Here is a 20,891-nt window from a genome sequence, read left to right as displayed (position 1 = left end):
AGAGAGAGTGCTCTAGTAATGCCAGAGGGACAGTGGTAAGAAATGAGGCAGATGAAAAGGCCAAGCTGGGGTGATGCTGGGCCCTTTACTCAACTTATACATTCTGGGCTTCATACCATAAAGTATGGGATGAAATAATCAGATCTGTGTATTTAAAAATCACTTTGGCAGCTATAAAAATATAATAACCTTGAGTGCCGTTGTCACTAAATCACAATGAACTCTTCTAAATATTTAAAATAAGTCAATCAACCAAACAAAAAGTAACTGTGTCTACAGACAAATTTAATTGGACTAGGGTTTTGAACATTATAAGTAGAAACACAGATTGCTTCAGATAATTTATTATCCTGGGATAGTATTTTCTGTGTTTAAAAAGAAACCTATTTCTCTTGATACTATCATCAGAACGACAGTGCATGTCATTAAATAGCAGGTTAGACGGCAGTGCTACCAGGGTGCAGATGGATTGGATAGGGGTCAGGTTGCATAGAGTTGGTTAGAAACTTAGCTTCATCTAACATCTTCAGAATAGCTGGACTGTAAGAAGAGCATGCATGGAGAATTCAGACACATGAAAAGAGGCAAAGCATGGCAAAGTGAAATAATAGATGTTAAATGTTAAGACTTGTCAGGTGGTACCTGGTTTCTACACCAAGGAGTTTCCTGACTGGCTCTACCTTCACAGCAGTCCTGGGTTGTAATTATGTTCCGGTGATGTTCTAACTATTACTTGGGTCTTGGTTTTCTCAGGGCAACCAATTGAAAGGGCCTGGACTGGTCTACCTGCAGTCACTTACTACCTATGAGAAAGAAAGGGATAAGGGTTGAATGGAGAAGCAACTATGTTCAGTTCAGTACCCTTCATCTCCCACCTCACTCCAGCAGTCTGTATAACAGGGGCCTCACACTGCCATCTCCTTCCATCCGACCCAAACACAATCTACCCAGTTAACACCGCCACTGTGAAATAGGCTGAGTTTCCTTTTGGAATAAAGAGATTGGAAAACTAGGACAAAGTTGTCATATTGAAGAAGACTACTTAAAGAGGAGGGTGGAAGTTCTACTACTATGAATCTGCTTCTTCAGGGATGCCCCTAGCAAGGTTAATACACATCTATTGTTGGAATAGGTAAGGTACTGGGCATGTTTAACTATATACATGAATATATATAAATATCTATGTGTGTGAGTGTGTGTGTGTGTGTATACACACACATATATATATATATATATTCTGTTTACATATATATTCTAATTTTTCTCATGTATATTCTCATTTTTAATAAATGAGAAATGTGAAGATAGTTTAAATATTAATATCAAGGTCATATAGTGAGGACAAGATCAATACCCACATCTGCTGACCCCAAGTTGATGTGCCTCATTCATTTTAAATTGGTATTTAAGTTTGTATTTATTTTTGAAGGAATTTATGTAAAGCAAACAAACAAAGTCTAATTGTGGGAAACAAAACATGTCAGAAAGAATCTGGTAGTGATAAGTGATAGAGAAGTTTCATATTGAAGTAAGTTTTACAGATTGCTACAGTGAATTACTTGATACAAATTAATGATAAAAATGGGAAGGTTAACATAACTTGCTTGTCAAAAGAAACAGAAACTTCCACTGCCTTTTATTCCAAGTGTGGTGTTGGCACAGTGAAAGAAGGGATTCTCCTCTTATTAATAATAGTCTGTCAATATCAAGGCAAAGCATGTGATAGCTCAAAGATTTTTCCACTGAATGAATATGTTTGATTAAACACCATCTGGAAAGATCCTCATTATCTGAGCAAATAAGAAATCTTAGATCTTACACATGCTTTATATGTGTCATGAAATATGTCGGTCAAGTCAAGAGGAAAGTGTATGAATTGAGCTGAAGTCTGACTTGAAACAACTGCTTTCGAGTCTGACCTACTATGCCAGAAAGTTTGACTGATGGAACCCACAGCTGTCTCTTCCCCTGTTCCCCCCAGCAGAATTTCTTAGGTCTGATGTCAGATCCTTCACACTGAGGAAGATTTTCAAGACTACCAGGGAGAAATTAGCCATTTGAACACATGCAAAAAAGGAAGCCAACATTTTCAAGAAAGAAGAGGAGGAAAGAGGTTTAAGTTAAATTTAGTAATGTCAAAAAAATAAAAAATAAAGGAAAAACTGAAGAAAATATGAGTGGATTTTATCTTTCCTTGAGATAATAAATCCTTTTGAATCATTGAAGTAAAAAAATCACGACAGAAAATGTGGATATGTTCAATGAAAAAAAATTAAAAATGTCAGTGTCAAATGAAGATAAACACAGTGAAACACAATCAACAAATTGTGAAAATAAGAGTAACATTGGATAAAGTATAAATATATTTTATAAATAAAAACTTATAATTTGTCTATGGTCATGCTACCCTGAATAAACTAGATCCTGTCTGATCTCAGAAGCTAAGCACGATCGAGCCTGGTTAGTACTTGGATGGGAGACCACCTAGGAAGACCGGGTGCTGTAGACATAAAAAATAAATACGAAAATAAGAGATTGTAAGTTGACAAGGTCCTTGCAATCCGTGAGGTCAACCAAAGGTTGCCTGGCCTTAAAACAACAACAACAACAACAACAACATAATTTAATATGAAAAAAAGACAAATGATAGGAGAGGAAAAAAGCGAAGGATATATGACCAAGCAAATCACAAAATAAGAAACAAATGGAAAACTTTTCAAACTAATTGTTCTTCAAAGCCAGTCAGATTGAAACAATATGTTTGCCTGTCAAATTAATATCCTTTTAAAAGATAAAAACTATTATTTAAGTAGCTAAATCATCAGAATTTTTTTTGTTGGCAATTTGGCAATATTTATTGTCATTAAAATTGTATACACTTATTTAGTCAACTTTAGAAATTTCTGTAAGGAAATCATAAGATATATATGCAGTGATTTTTAAAATCTGTATGCAGGTTTTGATTACAGAATTATTTATAATAGTGAAATATTTTAAATAAATGGAATGTCTGCAAAAAAAAAGATTGTTACTTAATTTATGCACTCTGTTTCTGTAGTACTTTGTAACCCCACTTTGTAATTCTCAGGAAATTTATACTAATTATTTTTCTTCATTTATTCAGTAACTACTTATTGAATGCCTATTATGTGTGCAAGGAACCCTTCAGGACACGGAATCAAACAGTGAACAGAGTAGAGAAAAATTCTTGCCATATACTGTAACAATAAATTATTAAACAAAAAAGAAACAAAAAATAAAGCATGTTACCTGTCAGATGGCAATAAGTGCTATTAAGAAATAGTGAGCAGGGATGGGGGTAATGATGGAGGATGGTGGAGGAGGGGACAGCGTGATTTTAAATTTAGTGTTAAGGGAAGGCCTCCATGATGAGGTGACAAGGTATTCTAAATCTGCCTGAGGCAAGGGATACACAGAGGAGCATTCTAGACAGAGGGAAGAGAGAAGTGAAAACCATCAGGGAAGAGTATGCTGGATGCCTTGCAAAAAGGCCACTGTCACTAAGCAGAGGGAACCAAGGGCAGAATAGCAGAAGAGGTTATTAAGAATGCAGGGAGCTCTGTAGGCCATCTTGAGGATGTCAGCTTTTTACCCGGAGACCATGTGAAGCCATCGGGAGGTTTGGTCAGAGAGACAACATGATTTTACATTTCAATATGATCACTGTCAACTCTGTTGAGAATTTGCTGAAGTAAACATGAGCAGCCAAAGAGACCTTTTAGAGACTTGCAATAATAAAGAAAAGAGATGTTGCGGGTGTGGGCCCATGTGGTAGAGGTAGGAGAGAAGAGTTGGGGCGTGATATTTATAAATTATTTATAAATTGTTTATATTGTTTGAATATCTCAATTTTATATTTAATAAGCAAGACATTTAAAAGATTCAGAAGTCTAAACTATTTTAAAAGGTGTGTAGAGATGTCACAGTCCAGTCCGCCTTCATCCCATTTTATCAGTTTCCTAATTATTCTCTCAATGACATTTCAGTGTTTTGTGATATGAATACCTTTATATACATGAATACATATGCACATATATATGTATGTGTATATGTGTATGTATATAGGAGAGCAGGAAATGGGCAAAAGGACTCGAGCCATTATGAAATGATTTGACAGAATCTGAATTTCTCGGGGTAGTGTTCATGTTAAGCTATATCTACATCTACATGTATATGTATATATCTAGATCATCTATATTATTTATCTATATCATATATCAATATCTTTATACCTACATAATTGAAGACATAAAACAGATTATATTAACTTTTATTCCCTTTCTTAGCATAACATGTTTGCATATAAATAACCTGTATTGTACTTTGCTTATTTTCACCTAGAAAACATCTGGTTATATGTTGAATGTAGAACTAATAGGATTTTCTGAAAGATTGGATCCAGGGTATGAGAGAAACAGAAACATGAAGGATGATGATTTTAACCAACAGGAACTAGGGAGTAGCCTTTGGGATAACTGTGTGTTCAGCATCTATTTTCTCTGACATATAGGGAGAGATCAGAGCCAGATGGCCAGCACCTACTTTAGTGGCCAGTGTATAGTAGGCACTTCATATGTACTATTTAGTAATGAATGACTGACTGAATAAGTATTGCACACATAAACTAAAATAGAATGCAGATAGCAAAGAAATTTTGTTTGTGTATATATTTAATTTTGGGAGGGAATGCTTATAGGATGTTAGGTGAAACAAAAATATTCAGCTCATTTTAGCTGAAAATGCAAAAGCAAGAATTTTAAGAGAGGTTTTCTCTTGGTGTTAGTTGGGTGACATACTAATTTTGCTTTAGCATTTTCTGTCTTTTCTAATTTGTCTATAATAAACACATCACTTATAAAATTAGAAAGAAAGACAAAGTAATAAGGGAAGTGATCTATTTTTTCCAACTTGATAAAGAACAGAACGAATGATAATGTATATAAGCGATAACAAAGTAGAATACAATTTCACTACTCTTAATGTAAACTCTGGAGCAGGCTACTTGGAAATATTAGAAAATTTTCACCTTTGAGATGTTTGGTATCTGGGCAGCCCTGTAATGACGCAATATTGAAGGATTCCTTTTATTTTACAAGATTCACAGGTCTGTCCGAATATTAATCAAAGTATAGAAAAACAACATCTGTCACAAAGTCTTTGAAGTATTCTTGCTGGCTTCTTTTGTATAGTGCAATTTTGAAATTCCCTATATAAAATATGTTACCTTTTGTCCATTATGAGATTTTCAAAAAGTAGCTTTGCTGTTGACTTACATTTTTGTTTCACTTAATAATATGTCTTAGAGCTCTTTATTAGATTATATAGCTCGACATCATTTTTTTTTTTTTGGTGCCATTTATTTATATAAGATGGATGTGCTATAATTTGTTTGGCCACTCCCATATGGTAGACATATAAGATTTTCCTCACTTTTTACTATTACTGATAATGCCTTAATGAATACTAGAGAATGTACTTTTTCTGTTCCTGTGTAATTTCTTTAGGATAATTTCCTCATATTAGAATTGCTGGATGAAAGGTTATATATATATTTTAAATTAATTTAATCATTCATGAAACAAAAATTGATGGCATATTTGCCACTATGTCAGGCATGGTTTTAGGGTTAAAGATATAGTCCTAAGCGAAGTAAACAAAATTCCTTTCCTTTAGCAGTTTACATCCCAGTGGCAAAGGCAAATAGCCCACAAATAAATGAGAGTATATGTGTGAGATTGTATGAGTATAAAATGTGAAAAAAACATACAATAGCATAATATCAAGTAATGATATGTGCTTTGAAGAAATAGAGCAGAATTTGTGGATGGAAAGTAATGGGTGCTATTAGAGTTAAGTTAAACTGAAAAAAAAATAGGAGAGAAAAGAATCATTGAAAAGAGCAGGAAGTGAACAAAAGGACTGAAGCCAATATGAACACATTTGACAAAAATCTGAATTTTTGGGGGGTGGGATGTTCATATTAGACACTGAGGCAGAAGCATCCTTGATGTGTGAGGTAAGACGAAAAGGTGAGTGTGACTAGAGTAGAATATGCAGGGGAAGAGGGTAAGGGGATACTGCTGGGGACATAGCTGGAGGCTGTTAGAAGATGGCCGTGGAAAGGAAGGTGGAATAGTAGGAGTTCTAAATGGGGTGGTGGGGGCGGGGAGTGGTTGGAAAAGGTGAAGGGATTAGAAGTACAATTTGGCAGTTACAGAATAACTCACGAGGATGTGAAGTACAGCATAGAGAATATAGTCAAGAATATTGTAATAACTATGTATGGTGCCAAGTGGTTACCGGACTTATCTGGGGAATCACCTCGTAAGTTATATAAATGTCTAACTACTATGCTGTGTACCTGAAACTAATATATAATATTCAGTATCAACTGTAATTGAAAAAAAAAAAAAAAAGAGTGATGGGAATCCATTGTATTATTTTGAGTAGATAAATGACATGATTTAATTTACATTTAAGATATGACTGTGGTTACTTCTCTTTTCTTTTTTTTAAATAGATTTCAGGGCAGCAATATTAGAAGCAGGAATCCTTGTGGACAGTCTACTATAGAAGGACAGACAAGGGATAGTGAAGTCATGGGGTAATTGTTCTAGAATGTAATGAGAATGAGTCAGATTGGATTGATATTTGAGGGTAGAAAGAAAGAAATTAGGATTTTTCAGAGCAGTGGATTTGGTATGTGAAAGAAAAAGAGGAATCAAAAATGATTTTAAATGATAGTTTCAGTCAAAATCTCCTCCGATGTGAATTTCCTAAGCCTCTCTTTTGCCAGCCGAATGTGAGATTCTCCTCCCAAATCCTTAAAAACAGTGAGTTCTGATGACTTTTTGTAGTAGGCATCATGTTTGGCATGAGGTTGGCATTTGATAACTATCTATTGAATTAACGAATTAGTTTGTTCCTTTTCTGGTGATTAGCAATATCAGTTCTTTGTTGCTTTAATTTGTATTTATTGAACTTCAAGATGTTTTAATACATTTAGTAGAAATATCTATTTCTTCATGAAGTGCCTGTTTATAACCTTTGATCCTTGCGATATTAGATTATGTAGGAGTTCTTTATACTTTCCAGATGTTATTTTTGTTATATATTGTACATATATCTCAGTATTTTGTTTCTTTTAAAATTTTATGTTTGTTTTTGGCTGTTGCAAAGTTTTAGAATCACATGCATAAAGCTTTATACGTTAGAGATTTTGGAGCTAACCTATTCTGGGTAGCAATCCATGACATACATTCTGCTATTTCTTAATTCTACACTGAGGTCAGAGGACAGACATCACTAATCAATCAGAGTGCTCTTTCTTGTCCTCAGTAAGCTTTCACAGCCCAGTTCTTAAGTATAATCGGCCAATGTTGATGCTCAAAGATGAACTGTGTCCCATGTGATTGAGATTCAACTCTCTCATTCTGAAAATAACTAAGCCAGAGAAAGATCTTGTCCTAGATCATCCACCTCTACTTTTATCTACTTTCCTCAAGAATATTGCATGATAATTCCTTTGATTCTCATAAACCATTTGACTTTTCCTTGGATGATTACTATGTGGAACAGGGAGGGAAAAGAGTATTTATAGGAAGAAATAGACCTGCTTTGAGTTGTCTATAGGACTACTGCTGTTGGGTGTGCTGGATTGTCTTATCTGTAAAGGGCGTATTGATACTTGACTTACCTGATGGATACTGATAAAGGGATGAATTCCTTTTATCACTTTAATCTATGATTCTCTGATTATTAGAACACATCACAACCTAAAGATAATGAAATTTTGCAAAATAATAGCAAATAGAGCCAGTTAGAATAGAAAATCTGAAAAATTGTCATTTATTGAATCAAAGTGTGATGTATGATTTTAGAAACAGAGGAAAACATATCAGCCAGTTTTTCTCTTTTATAATGAAATTAAATTCTATATTTATTAGTTATATTGAAAATAGTGCTCATCACACATTAGTTTTTTGAGATTCAGGCAAAATAAATCATCAGCCCTCTTTGACATTTAATCCGTTTCAATGTCATTATATCTTTGAATTCAATTATTAATTACCCTTAATTAAATTCAGTTTAAATGATGGAATTTCCATTTCAAAGTGTTTATTTCATAATTCTTGGAAGATTATAATTTCCAGTCAATTTAACAAATATTAAGATTATTTTATGCAAGGTACAATTTTAGATATTTTAGATAACCACTGATTTCAAATCCCTTGGAAAAAATTGAACATGCCTCTGTCTCTTGTAGCTATTTATAATTGCTATTAGAGTTTTAGGATTGGCTTTTACTTTCTAGAGGACAGTAGCAGGTTGTGGGGTGGGGAAAATTATCTCAATATTTGAAAGAAAGAGTTTGACCAATTCCTAAGGACAAGCAAATATATTGGAGTTTTTAAAAATCTCATATCTTTATATGAGAAACATTGGATGATGGATAATGAGTTGTGTCCCCAGCGTACTTTTATACTAGATGCCATATGGATTTTACAAGCTTTCGTTTATCATGATTATATTTTTAGAATGAAAGAATAATGTTAGAAGTGACCCAGTGGAAGGAAGGAATTATTTAAGGTTGAACTAATGAGTTCCGAGAAGTGTGGCATCTAGTGACCTGTCTTCCTCCAAGCACAGAGGGTGAAGTGCGTGCTAGGGGTGGTTGGAAGCATGAAGGGATTCGAGTTCCTTTAGGCAGCTTCTCTTGCACCTGCTTCTCTTTATCTTTCCTTGAGTCTGCCTTTTGAGGGATAAGTCATTACGCTAATTAGCAACTGATCTGCACTGTTTCTCTTTTCGTTTTTAAATACAAAAATATATGTATTTCTTATGTTTTTCCTATTTTTTTCTATTTTCCTGTTATTGATGTGGAGGTGGGCTTTGTGCTCCACTCCTTGCATTCTCTTTTGGGTCTGACTGAAGGAGAACAATGATCTACATCCCTTTGAAACCAAATGAGCAGGTGGCACAACATCTTGTCTCTTGTTTTCACTTTACGACTTTCTATTATGTGAAAGAAAACTGAAAATTTCAGTGAATGCCCCAACACGCAAGTCAGAAGTCCTTGAGTATTGTTATAATTAACAGTTGTTACGTTGTTGCCACCTACGAGGTTTTGTATTTTCTTAATTTTCTGGACATATAGACTTGTCTGGAATCTTTTGACACAAATCTGCCTGATCCAGTTTTAAAGTAAGCTGACCAGCCCCCACCTCAAAGCAGCAGTGCCCCGAGCTAGCTTCTTGGGGAATTGACTCACGGTTTGGAATATCTGAATAAATAAATACAGAATTGGTTACAACTCTGGGAAACAACAGGTAGTTTTTTTAGTTTTCCTCAGAGTTGAAGAGATTATTTGTCTAGTGAAAATGAAAAATAAGAGGAAATGAAGCTGACTTTCCTGATGAAAGATGAGTGAATGCTAACTGACTTCTCTCTAGAGGAGTGCCCTAAGCCATGTTTAATGCCATAGAAGATTAGAAAGAGGTGAAATTCTGTCATCAAAATCATGACAATTATTTCCCCTGAAGGCATAATAAATCTTTAAATGCTAAAATTTTTAAAGTGGGATAAAAATATTTTATAGTATAATACAAATGCTGTCTGGTGGTGTGTGAGTTGTAAGCACTTTGCAGGATTGAGCTGCACAATATACCAAGCATTTCCTATATCAGCCACAGGTTGCCAATTAGTTTGGCAGGTGAAGGACAAGAAGCAAAGGCCTTAGTGTCTTTCTTTGAGGTGGATTTTCAAAATAGTGCCCCACTTACCAGATTTTAACTGCAAGTGTGTATGTGTGCGTTTTGTGGCAAAGTGTTTATTTATGTGTACATGTATGTATGTATTTCTATAATACACTATTTTTAGAGCAGTTTTAAGTTCATAGAAGAATTGAGAGGAAGGTACAAAGGTTTTTCATTTACCTTCTTACCCCCTCTCACTTGAATAGTCTTCCTCATTATCAACATCCTCCACCAGAGAAGTACATTTGTTATAATTTGTGAATCTACATTGACATATTATTGTCATTCATTGTCCATAGTTGACATTAGGGTTCACTCTTGGTGTTGTACATTGCATGGGCTTAGACAAATATGGAATGACATGTATCCACCATTATAGTGTCATACAGAGTAGTTTCTCTGCCTTAAAATCTCTTAACTATACATGATGTCAAGTGGCTGCAAGACTTTTTGTGGGAATCACTTTGTAAGTTAAATAAATGTCTAACCACTATGTTCTACACCTGAAAGTAATACAATGTTGAATGCCAACTGTAATTGGAAAAAAAAAAAAAAAGAACTTAAAAATGTTTTTTTCCACCTACATTCCACCTGTTCATGCCTCTCTCACTCCCAGTCCCTGGCAACCGCTGATCTTTTCCGTGTCTCCATAGTTTTGCTTTCTCTAGAATGTCACATAGTTGGAATACAGTATGTAGCCTTTTCAAATTGGCTTCTTTTCCTTAGTGATATGAGTTTAAGTTTCCTTCATGTATTTCCATGGCTTGATAGCTCATTTCTTCTTAGCACTGAGTAATATTCCATTGTCTGGATGTACCACAATTTATTTATCCATTCACCTACTGAAGGGCATCTTGATTGCTTCCAAGTTTTCACAATGATGAATAAACCTTTAGACAATTACAAATAAAGTTACTATAAAAAAAAGGCTATGCTTTATTTTCAAATATAAAATATTCTGAAGATTTCATATAAAAATCTGCGTGCCTGCTTCTGTGGAAAAGAGAGAAAATATCAGTCAGTACTGGTCTGCCTGCAAAGCAATCCACAGATGAAACCGAAGAGAGGTTGTGGCCCTGAGTTTTGTGGTCACTGCATCCTCATCCTTATGCATACTCAATGATCTTGTATACCCAGCACTAGCATTTGCCAGTCCCTCTAATACTCTTTCTTTACTCCGTTCCCCATTTCCTAGCACCTAACCCATGTCAAACAGCAATCCAGACTCTCTTTACTGTGTATACCCAAATTCATTCTCAAAAATCATTGCACATAGCAGATCTATGACCAGTTGTCCTGAAGGAAACCCTTTGCCCTATATAAATGACTTCCAGATATCTTTCTCTAACCCAAACCATGCATAAATCCATGCCAGTGGAGGCACTTGGGTAGGCAGCATGCCCATTTCTAGGCATGGTCTCAGTCTGGACGCACTTGAGACATTATTCAGCCAAGTGAGGGTCTTACTGCTTTGAACTGGCAGAGTTAACTTGTTAAAATTGGAATGATAAGAAAAATTCCATTTAGATTTGGTTTCTGATGTATAACACAAAATCTCCTTTTTAAAACTCAAATATTTCTTGTTTTATTTAATTTTTAGCTTGTATCTTTCATTTAAAATGCTTAACAGAAAATTTGCTTAGCCACTTTAGAGAAATGAGAACTGCTTGATTTGCTTTCCTCTTTGTTGTTGTAAGAAAAACATCCCTCTAGTCTAGATTATAGTGTTGCGAAATTAAAGAATTTGAAACATCTCAAAAGAAGTGGTGTAGCTCCACTTCTCTATAATACTGGGTCCTGTCTTTCTTTTGCACCATAATCTCTGATAGTTAAGGAGAAAGAGCTTCTACTTTGAACTCATTATTTTGTAAATTAGGACATTAAAGCTGTCCAAGGTGTGGTCAGTTACCCAGCAAGTGAGTCAAAAATATGTTAAGGTCCATTTTCTGGTCTATATAGAGGTTGAGGAAAGAGGTGGGTATTTGGAATCCGGAGTTCATAAGAGGATTGTCCATGGAATGACAGAGAAGTAAGATATGGCACTGTGGATAGAGATCAGGGCAAAAAAAATGAAGACTATAGAGTTGGGGCTGAATAAACATATGAAATGAGAGCCTGACATAAAAAATAGACACGGAATAGGCAGGTAAGGAATGTAATTACTTGTGCAAAATTTTGTAAACACTGATTTTGGATGAATTTTTACTTTTCTGGACAGTTTTAAAAGTCCCAGAGAAACAGGGCCTGAATGGAGACCGCTGAGGCTTTCTAGTTGAAGGCACCGGGTCTCTGATTGGCTCATTTCTATTAAATATGTTACTGTCTTCTTTCATGTATTTCATTTTTTATTGTGAAAAAATGAAAATACTCATCCATGATGATGTATTTTTAAATTATATTCATCTTAATGTGATTGCTCTTTTTGTTGATTATGACATTTTTTAAATAGAGCTTGCACACATGATCTAATGACACTATTTTGCAATTTACAGACAGTAGCATTGCATCCATTCTGGACACCAGAATTCTGGACTTTTCAGCTGTGCACCCATATATCTATAGATATAATATTTTGAGCACTTTGGAGAGGTACATATTTATGTATTTATAAATTGTTCTAGTGCTATAATATTATATACATAGTGAGGGAGCCCTGAGAGCTAACTTACGGAAGATTTGTTTGCTGGTCGCCAGCCTGATTGTGTGGCTTTATAACCTTACTCCCTTCCTTGCAACTGCCAGTTGTTTATACCTGGGGAGAGGGATGAGCTTTTGCTTCCATGTTAGATGAGCTTTTGCTTCCATGCACGAAAGCTTTCATTTATTTACACTAACTAAACAGTTAGTGTCTGTTTGATACATACAATCTTCATCAAAGTTATTTTCTCTCCTATTACTTCTCTGTTACATCATTTATATAATAAATGCAAATTTATAATAATATTAATGACACATTCAATATTAAAAACATCATCTCATACAGTTTTCAATTTTGCATATTTTAGGTGTATTCATTGAAATTCTACAATTCATACTATTTTGTATTGTGTTTTTTGGAGTTCAGAACAGCATTATAAAAACTTGCTTGTGTTAACAATGTAATCCTAATTTCTGTGGCTTTATAATAATTGTGCAGGCTTTAAAACCATGATATAGTTAGCTACTCGCCTAGTTTTGGACATATGTGAGCTATTTTTTGTTTGCTTTGACTCTTAAAGATAACTCGGCATGAATCATACTTCTATCCTTATCCTTAATGCTTGTTACATTATTTCCCTAGTATGAAATTCCTTAGTCAAGATGTAGATGTATATATCCTTCTCATTGTAATTGTCCATATCTCCTTGAACCTTTTTCCAAACCTGGGTTGGTGTATCCCTCAGATGTCAGAATCTAGTCATTCTCAGGCCACACTCATGTGATTGAGGTTATTTCCATTGTTTTCACTTCCACTCTTGAGTTAGCTCCAGGAGATTGCTGTTTCTCTACAATGCTTTCAGCTCTATTGAGTGCTCTACTCGTGGATCAGACAGGTCACTGTCCAGGGCTCCAAGCTGTAGCTCTTCTCTGTATCATGATACCACCTCTGCTTGAGAAACTATGGCAATATGAGTGAAAGGTATAGTCCTCAAGTCACCACACAGACTGTAGGATATATCTAGTTGTGTTAGACAGATGGAATACTCAAACATTGTGTCAATCTAGATGAATGCCATGAGGAGATTCAGTTGGCCATACAGGGTAGGCAAAGGCACTGCAAGCAAGTTTCCATTTACAAACGCACACTGTGATCAAAGCACGGTTGGGTAACTACCGTAGAATCACAAAACATAATCTAAGCCTGAAAGAATTTCAGAATAAGTTGATTATTGTAGTCAAAAAGTGCCATAGTAACAGAATTGGAGTCTAAGTACATGGATATTTAATATGAGTTCATCTGTGAGTACTTTAAGCTTTTGAACTATCCTCTAATAGTCTTTTAAAGTACAGTATCTATATTTTCTACAGAAGCTCAAAAATTAGCTGAAAGGAGAAGAAATTTTTACATTTTAAGTATCAGATCTCACTTACTCACTGTTTAAAATGATGAAAATCAGATTGCAATCCAATTGGAAAAAAAAAAAAAAATCTGCTCTCCTCTGGCAAAGCCCATGCAAAGCCAGGAAAGCTAAACAGAAATTGATTTTTATTTTCTCCTTGCTCTTTCAGCCCAACATGGTTTTCGGTAGTGTTCAAATCAGATGCACTTCATATCGATCTGGGTCTTGAACCAGTATAATCCTTGATTAACACAATTGAAAAAACCATCATCATAGTGGTTCTAAATAGAAAGAGGAAACTGCAGACTTCGTACATTTCTGCAGCTTGCCGTGGCTTCCTGGTTTTCTGAATTATGCACTGGGTCCTGGGCAATGAAAAATTGCACTGGATTCTGCCAACATCAAGTGAAATTAGGGTGAATATTTGAGAGTGGCTTGTCTACCATTGGCACTGTCAAATCATTCATTAGTCCATCCTAGAGTCTGGTAAATTTAAGTAGAAATGCCTTGTGTCATCATGGCCTTCCAATCCCCTCACTCTCAAATGCTTTATCGATATTGATATTGACATTCGTAAAGGAAGGTTGGAGAATCTGGAAAGATGTATAAGGCTTAGCATAGGTGAAAGGCGGGGCTATCAGTTTGGGTTTTCTGTCCATAAGCAAGGATGAAGTTCACAAGATAGATATTCCTTATCCTCACTTGGGCACAGAAGTCCCATTGAATCAAAATAGGTACTTAGGCAATAATCATCATAGCTTTATAGAGAGCAGTTCTGTTAGACCTGCTTAATCTTTAAGACAGAAGGATAGGTTCATTACGAGAAACTAATCCATTTGACAATCTTATTAAGACATTATGGACACAAGATTTAAATCAGAGTTTTAAAAATGATTTCTAGAGTCTTTGTTTCAGCTTTATTCTTAGTCTGTTTCTCTACAATGCTTAGTTCTTTTTTAGGGGGCAGTGAGGGGTGGAGTTAGCTGACTATTGTGTGAAGCCTTCCCTGACCACAGCAGTGTCTGCTTATTTATCGTCCTTTCTAATCTCTGCACTAACGGTGCATTTATTGTGGGATTACACACTAAATCCTAAATACATGCTGTGTAACCTCCATCCTGTCTCATATTACCATGTTGTTTGTAAACTCCACTTTACACTATCACAACCCCACTAACAGTATACTGTGTATTTGATCAATCTGCGCCCCTCAGTGAGAGCTCCTTAGAACATCAACTGCACTTTATAATCCCACTGCACTTTTGCCCATAGCATTCTGCAGTGCACATACTGGTGTTCCACATATCATAGCTGAAACTGAATGAATAATTTAGCATTCACAGGGGAATTATGAAATGCAGTATGAAATTTGTAATAATTAAAATTGGGAAAGTTTCTTTCTAAATCCTAACACTTTCTCACCTCTCAGAGATCATCTATAATCTCAGCTGCTCCAGGCCCCCTCAGGATTTCCCCAGATTTATCCTGGCCATATTGACTGGTCAGAACTGGGTACAGAGCCCAGATAGAAACAATGAGAAGGAATGAAATTTTTCTTGGGATGTCTGAGAAACAGATTCTCAATTTCCCAGCAGATCGAAAACCTCTCGAGTCGGTAGGATCTGTAGAGCCTGTCCTTGTCTTGCTCTTGCATGTGGCTGTGATGAAAACAGCATAGTGATGGAGAAAAAGTGAGTCATGAGTCAATATATATACTTCATTTCGCCCCCTTCCTCCTCTTCCCTCTCTATTCTTTCTCTCCCTTCCTCCTCCTCCTTTTTTTTTTTTTTGGCTTAATCCACTTGGACTGTGATTTCTGTCAGTTGTCACTCCTCAGACTCCTAATCAATAACCCACTTGAGATAGTCTGTTTCTTTTTAATTCAGTAACACACTTGTACTTTATTCATGTGTTGATATTTTGACAAATTGTTGTGTCCACAGCCCAACAGCAAACTACTGATATAAGTGCAGTATCTTGTTTTCTACATGGTGTCCAGATTTATAGAGATACATTTGTCTGTGTTGTGAGAATTGAAAATCCTTCATGCATAACTTGAGTGCTCTGTTTATGTAAACAATTTGGCATTTCTTTCCAAGTGCAAAAAGAGTTCCTGGTGATTTTGAATGCACAGACGGTGTCACTAAGCAAAGTAGATGAGAGTCAGGCCAGGGAAGAATAGATTTTTCTTTTTTTGTGACTATTCGAAGTTTAGAAACTTTGTCTTCCTCAGCTTGGTGTTTAACAGAGAATGAAGTAAGAAGCTGTGATTGGCCATACTCAGACGTTTCACCAATACCATAATTCATTTTCAAATATGCTTTCCTCACAGATACGATTTACTGATTATTTTAATTTTAGTCACAAACAGATTTAACTTTTTGGCTTGAAATGAGTAAATCACAGTGTCAGCATTTTACTTTAATATGGCCTTAAAATCTTTGTGCCTTTGTTTAATCAGCCAGACTGAGAGCTAATTACCATTCTTTTCTATTGGGGCTCCATTTAAAAACCAGAAGAGAATATTTTTAAAAGAATCAATAACTTGTGAAATTAAAATGTCAAATGATAGAAATTATGTAATGCAGTAATGGGATCCTGGATTTTTATGTACAGAGACTTCTTTCAAATCCGGACATAACTAGTCAAAATTAATGTTTTAGAATTTTTAGTGGGCAATGGGCAAATAAGTTAATGCTGGAAAAAAGACCTTCGTATAATTATAATATGTTCATGGTAATGCTAATGATAAGTAGCAAATTAGTACCTAAAGGATAAGTACAATTTCTATTGATCCAGTAGCTTTCTTAATTTTGTATTTGTTATTTCCCCTTTTCCCTTTTTAAGCTCCACAATGCAGTGACACTTGAATATTTATATTGATTATAACTGCTGGTATAAGGCAACCTGTGCTTCCCTTATATTCTCCCTAACAGAGGTTGTTCCTTTATATGACACATAGATGGATTCGGAGGAAGCTGTGCTGTCAGCAGAAGAAAGTGAGAGCCAGAGAGGAGAAAGTAGGTGGGATGTGGACTGGTGTGCCTAATTCACAGTTCAGTGAGATAGCTAGGATCACCCTTTTGTGCATTCTTGCCTGCCAGTTGTCATGGCAACTCTCAATCTCCTGCCCTCTTTTAGTTCCCTAATAAACCAGTTGGATGTTTGTTAAGGTTTTTATTGGTTTGTTTGTTTTCAGTATCTAATTCTCTTTGAGAGGATCAAACTGCAAATTATTTTCATGCAAAGCTGATGATGTGTTCTTTTAAAAGGAACACTTTAGTCTTCCTTTTAAAAGAATTTCCTCTGCAATAGGAGAGAATGTGGGCAATCATTCTGTGGCCTTTACCAAAATAAGCATCACAATTAAGATGAAATTGGTTAAGGCTTCTAGGTTCCTGCCTCAACAAGGTCCTTCCTCAGACTTTGTGAACATGGGCAAGTCGTTCCCTTCCATTGGCTGGTATTCCCTCATTGATCGCATGATGGGCTTGAAATGGACACTGTCACATTTCTCTTTTGGCTTTAAAGATCTTTAACTCTAAATAGGTAAAACACAGGTGGGTTTCCTTTTTTGACATTCTGTGGTGTATTACAGTACAGTCCTGCTACAGGCATCTACAAACACAATATTACCGTCTGCTTAATTTGTCATGGGTACTGTATTTGTTGGTTAAGAACATTAATAGTCGGATTGTGCAAAGTATGAAAAGAATGTGTATTTCCAATAGAATTAGGTTAGTAACTAATTATCTTCACTTTTGAAGATAATAGAAAACCTCTATGGCCTCTCTCCATTTTTCTGCATAGAAAACCTCTATGGCCCCTCTCCATTTTTCTGCATTTTATTTAATTGAGATAAGATCTTCTGTGGATTAGGAATAAATTTTCAAATTTTACTAAATTTGAGAAAAGTGGAAGGAAATATGTGGAAAACACAGATGCCAACAGCTGAAACCGAAAAGCAGATAAATTCCATTGTTTTTAATGAAGTGCTAGTCATTCTTTTGGGATTAGAATCCAATGCACTAGCAAAATATTTACAGCATGATGCTGCCATATTTTGATAGGGAGTGAATCAGCAGACTGCCTGAAAGGGATTTTAAATCATCTCAAGAGCACATAAACCAGAACTGAGTTGAATATCCAATAATGTTAAATTAGAGCAAAACAAGTCTTATTACCATTTGAACTCTATGTATATCTGAAATGGGAATCCAATAATGTGGCAGAAATAACATTTGGTTTGAGACATAAAAAAGCATCCTAGAGTGTATCTAAGGATTTATATTTATGTATTTATGAAATTTGTTTATTTACATTATATGTTGTATTAGAAAAGACAAGAAAAGCAATGCTTTGTGTTTAGTTGCAGAGATTCCTCCCTTTGCCTCTTAACAGAGGCCGCAATGGTGCAGTGAGTGCAAAGAGTTTTAGAAAAAAAGGTTTTAGACTCAGATTTGAGTAAAATCTGAGCTTTGACATTTCTAGCTGTGTAACCTGACTAGTTTCTGATTTTTGCTGAACAATGGTTTTCAAGGATGAAAAATGGCAGTAATTAGGATCATCGGACAATTCCACGAGCAAAAATAAATAATGACAACAGTTAACATTTCTTTGGCACTTATTTTATGCCAGGCTGGACAAGTGCTGTACATGCACGATCTCATTTAACTCTCACATTAATACTATGATGGAGGCATCATTATTATTTCCATTGTTCACCTAAAGACATGGCCTCTTAGAATTATCAAGTATCTTGCCTGCTATTACACAGCTAATAAGTGGCAGATGCCTGATGCAAACCAGATGTGTCTGACTTTAAAACCTTTGGCTCTTAATTGCTATGCCAGTTGCCTAAGGCAATGCCTATTATGTAATAGGCTATGGGTACCTGTTAATTGTCCATCATCTCTGTCTCCACCCAGACACACACACACACACACACACACACACACACACACACACACACACTTTTAGGCATCAATTCTATTCTAGCATAAAATGACAAAGTCGAATATGTACTTCCTACCCCAACCCTCACCAGAATTCCCAACCTTCAGTCACTCATTATCCTATTTCTTTCACAGTGTACTCTGGATAGGATTTCCTAAATTTGTTTACATCAAGAAACATATCTTAATTAGGTCTTTGAGAGATCATTCTACATGGGTATCTGTACTTTTGCATGTCTAGTGAGCAAAAAGCAGAACTTTTGTTCTGGACTGTATTTTTAAGGATGTCTGTAGAGCAAATAACCTTGGAAGGGCAACATGTCTTCTTTCAGAGCAGAAGGCAAGCTTGGATACTTCCAGGTATATTAAAGATAAGGTTTCCCTCTAGGGCAAAGGTCAGGCAGATTTGCTTGCAGCCTAGTTTAAAAGATTGAGGTTCCTCAGCCTTGTCACAAACCCAGTATATGTGCAGCATCCACCTAGGTTGCTTGGAGTTGCCCCCATGAGACTCAGGAAGGCAAGGGGAACCTGGGCAAACTTAAAACTCATGCTACTTACTGTGCCTCTGTGTAATAAAAGTCTCAGAAGTCTTGAGTCTTCTGCCCATACCCAGGAGACTGGCAGGCTAAGTTGTTAGTTTGCAAATGAGAGAAAATCTTAGAGCTTTCACCATTTATGTTCAGGTCTGACATTTATTAATGCTCTTTACGCATACCACATACCATGCTTTGCACATATTATTTCATTGGGACACTGAGACATTTACTATTATTATCCTCATTATTCAGACAAGGAAATAAAGCTTTTACACAAGTAACTTATTAAGTTCTCTGACACAATATGTAGCTCATGAGTCAAATAGATCCCACAACAACTTGGTGTACTTCATCTGATAACCTGAACAAAAGATATCATTTATTTAGCTAATATACGTGAAGATGTAGACTCACGTACTCCAGCTTTTGTACCATTTACCATTGTGAATCTTACACTTCAGATGTCAGTTTCTCAGGTTTGACTTAGAAATTGTAAAGTCAAAAGCAATTAACTTAATCATTTTGAGCTTATTAAAATTTAACTAACCTAAAATATGTATGTATAATTGAGATATAATGAAAAACTACTGACAATAAGAAAATAGATATGAAGGCAGCTTTCATCTGCACTTGATTTTCACTTGAATTACACTCTGTACACATGCCAAGTCAGGTGTCTCACAAGAACCCACTAGTTGTTTCAAACAATACATGTATGAGACCCTATGAGACACAAATTTTTGTCATGTAGAAATCCTCTCTCTCAGCTTTAGGTTCTAAATTAAATAGAACATTTTATCGCAGATCTGACTGGTGAAATATGAGCCTTTGATGACAATTTCCGGGTGATAGAATGTCAGGGGTGACATCTGGGGGATGGAGAACCAAGAATTTTCGTCACCTACTACTGACGTACCCTAAGCTGACTGTTAGACTTGCCTTAGTTTGAGACAACCAAGTGTGGAAATAACTTCAGTGCTTTTGAAATTCCCCCAAATCCAAATATTACTTAGAATTTAAAGGCTTTTCAAATTGCTACACAAATATAAAGTGTAATTATTCAGATTTGTTGATAATCGAACATTTTACTTGGTTTATTGTGTTCATATTAAAATAAACGTTGAGAGCCATTAATGGATATTGTAGAGACATTCTTTGATTAAATGTGTTTATAAAATAAAAGCATGAAATCATTTCATACACAGAAGTGGGGGATCCCTGTCTCTCTCTCCTCTCCAGAATTCCCCTCACACTCTCCAGGTCTCAAGGACCTTTGCCAGTTCTTAAGGTCAGAGAGATGGATTTTCTCTGTGGCTTCTAGATAGATGCCTGTACTCTTACAACTATCATTACAGAGGGCATTTTGCCAACAGATAAGACCAGGAGAAAAGAAAAATAAACAAATAAACAAGCACTTAAACAGAAACAAACAAATCAATAAATAAAGGAAGAAAGGAAGATAGAAAGAAAGGATTCTCCTATGCCTTCTGGTTCACATGGGCCCCTTTTCCCAGTAATATCAGTAGAGTGGAGGTTTTCTCCTGTTGTTTGTTTGCTTTTTTCTTTCTATACCTGCTGCACAGT

The 20,891-nt window shown here is 35.6% G+C and overlaps 1 protein-coding gene and 1 pseudogene across 1 annotated transcript in view; both read left to right on the top strand.

Annotated features, from left to right (window-relative positions):
- Positions 1-20,891, top strand: part of NRG3 (neuregulin 3) — a 991,727-nt gene that overhangs the window by 181,105 nt on the left and 789,731 nt on the right. The gene's annotated exons all lie outside the window — the stretch shown is intronic.
- LOC112482733 lies at positions 2,391-2,509 on the top strand (annotated as a pseudogene).

Source organism: Pteropus alecto, unplaced genomic scaffold (genome assembly GCF_000325575.1).
Source record: "Pteropus alecto unplaced genomic scaffold, ASM32557v1 scaffold155, whole genome shotgun sequence".
NCBI classification, from domain to species: domain Eukaryota; kingdom Metazoa; phylum Chordata; class Mammalia; order Chiroptera; family Pteropodidae; genus Pteropus; species Pteropus alecto.
Note: the sequence above shows the minus strand (reverse complement) of the source record. Positions and strands in the feature narration are given on the sequence as shown.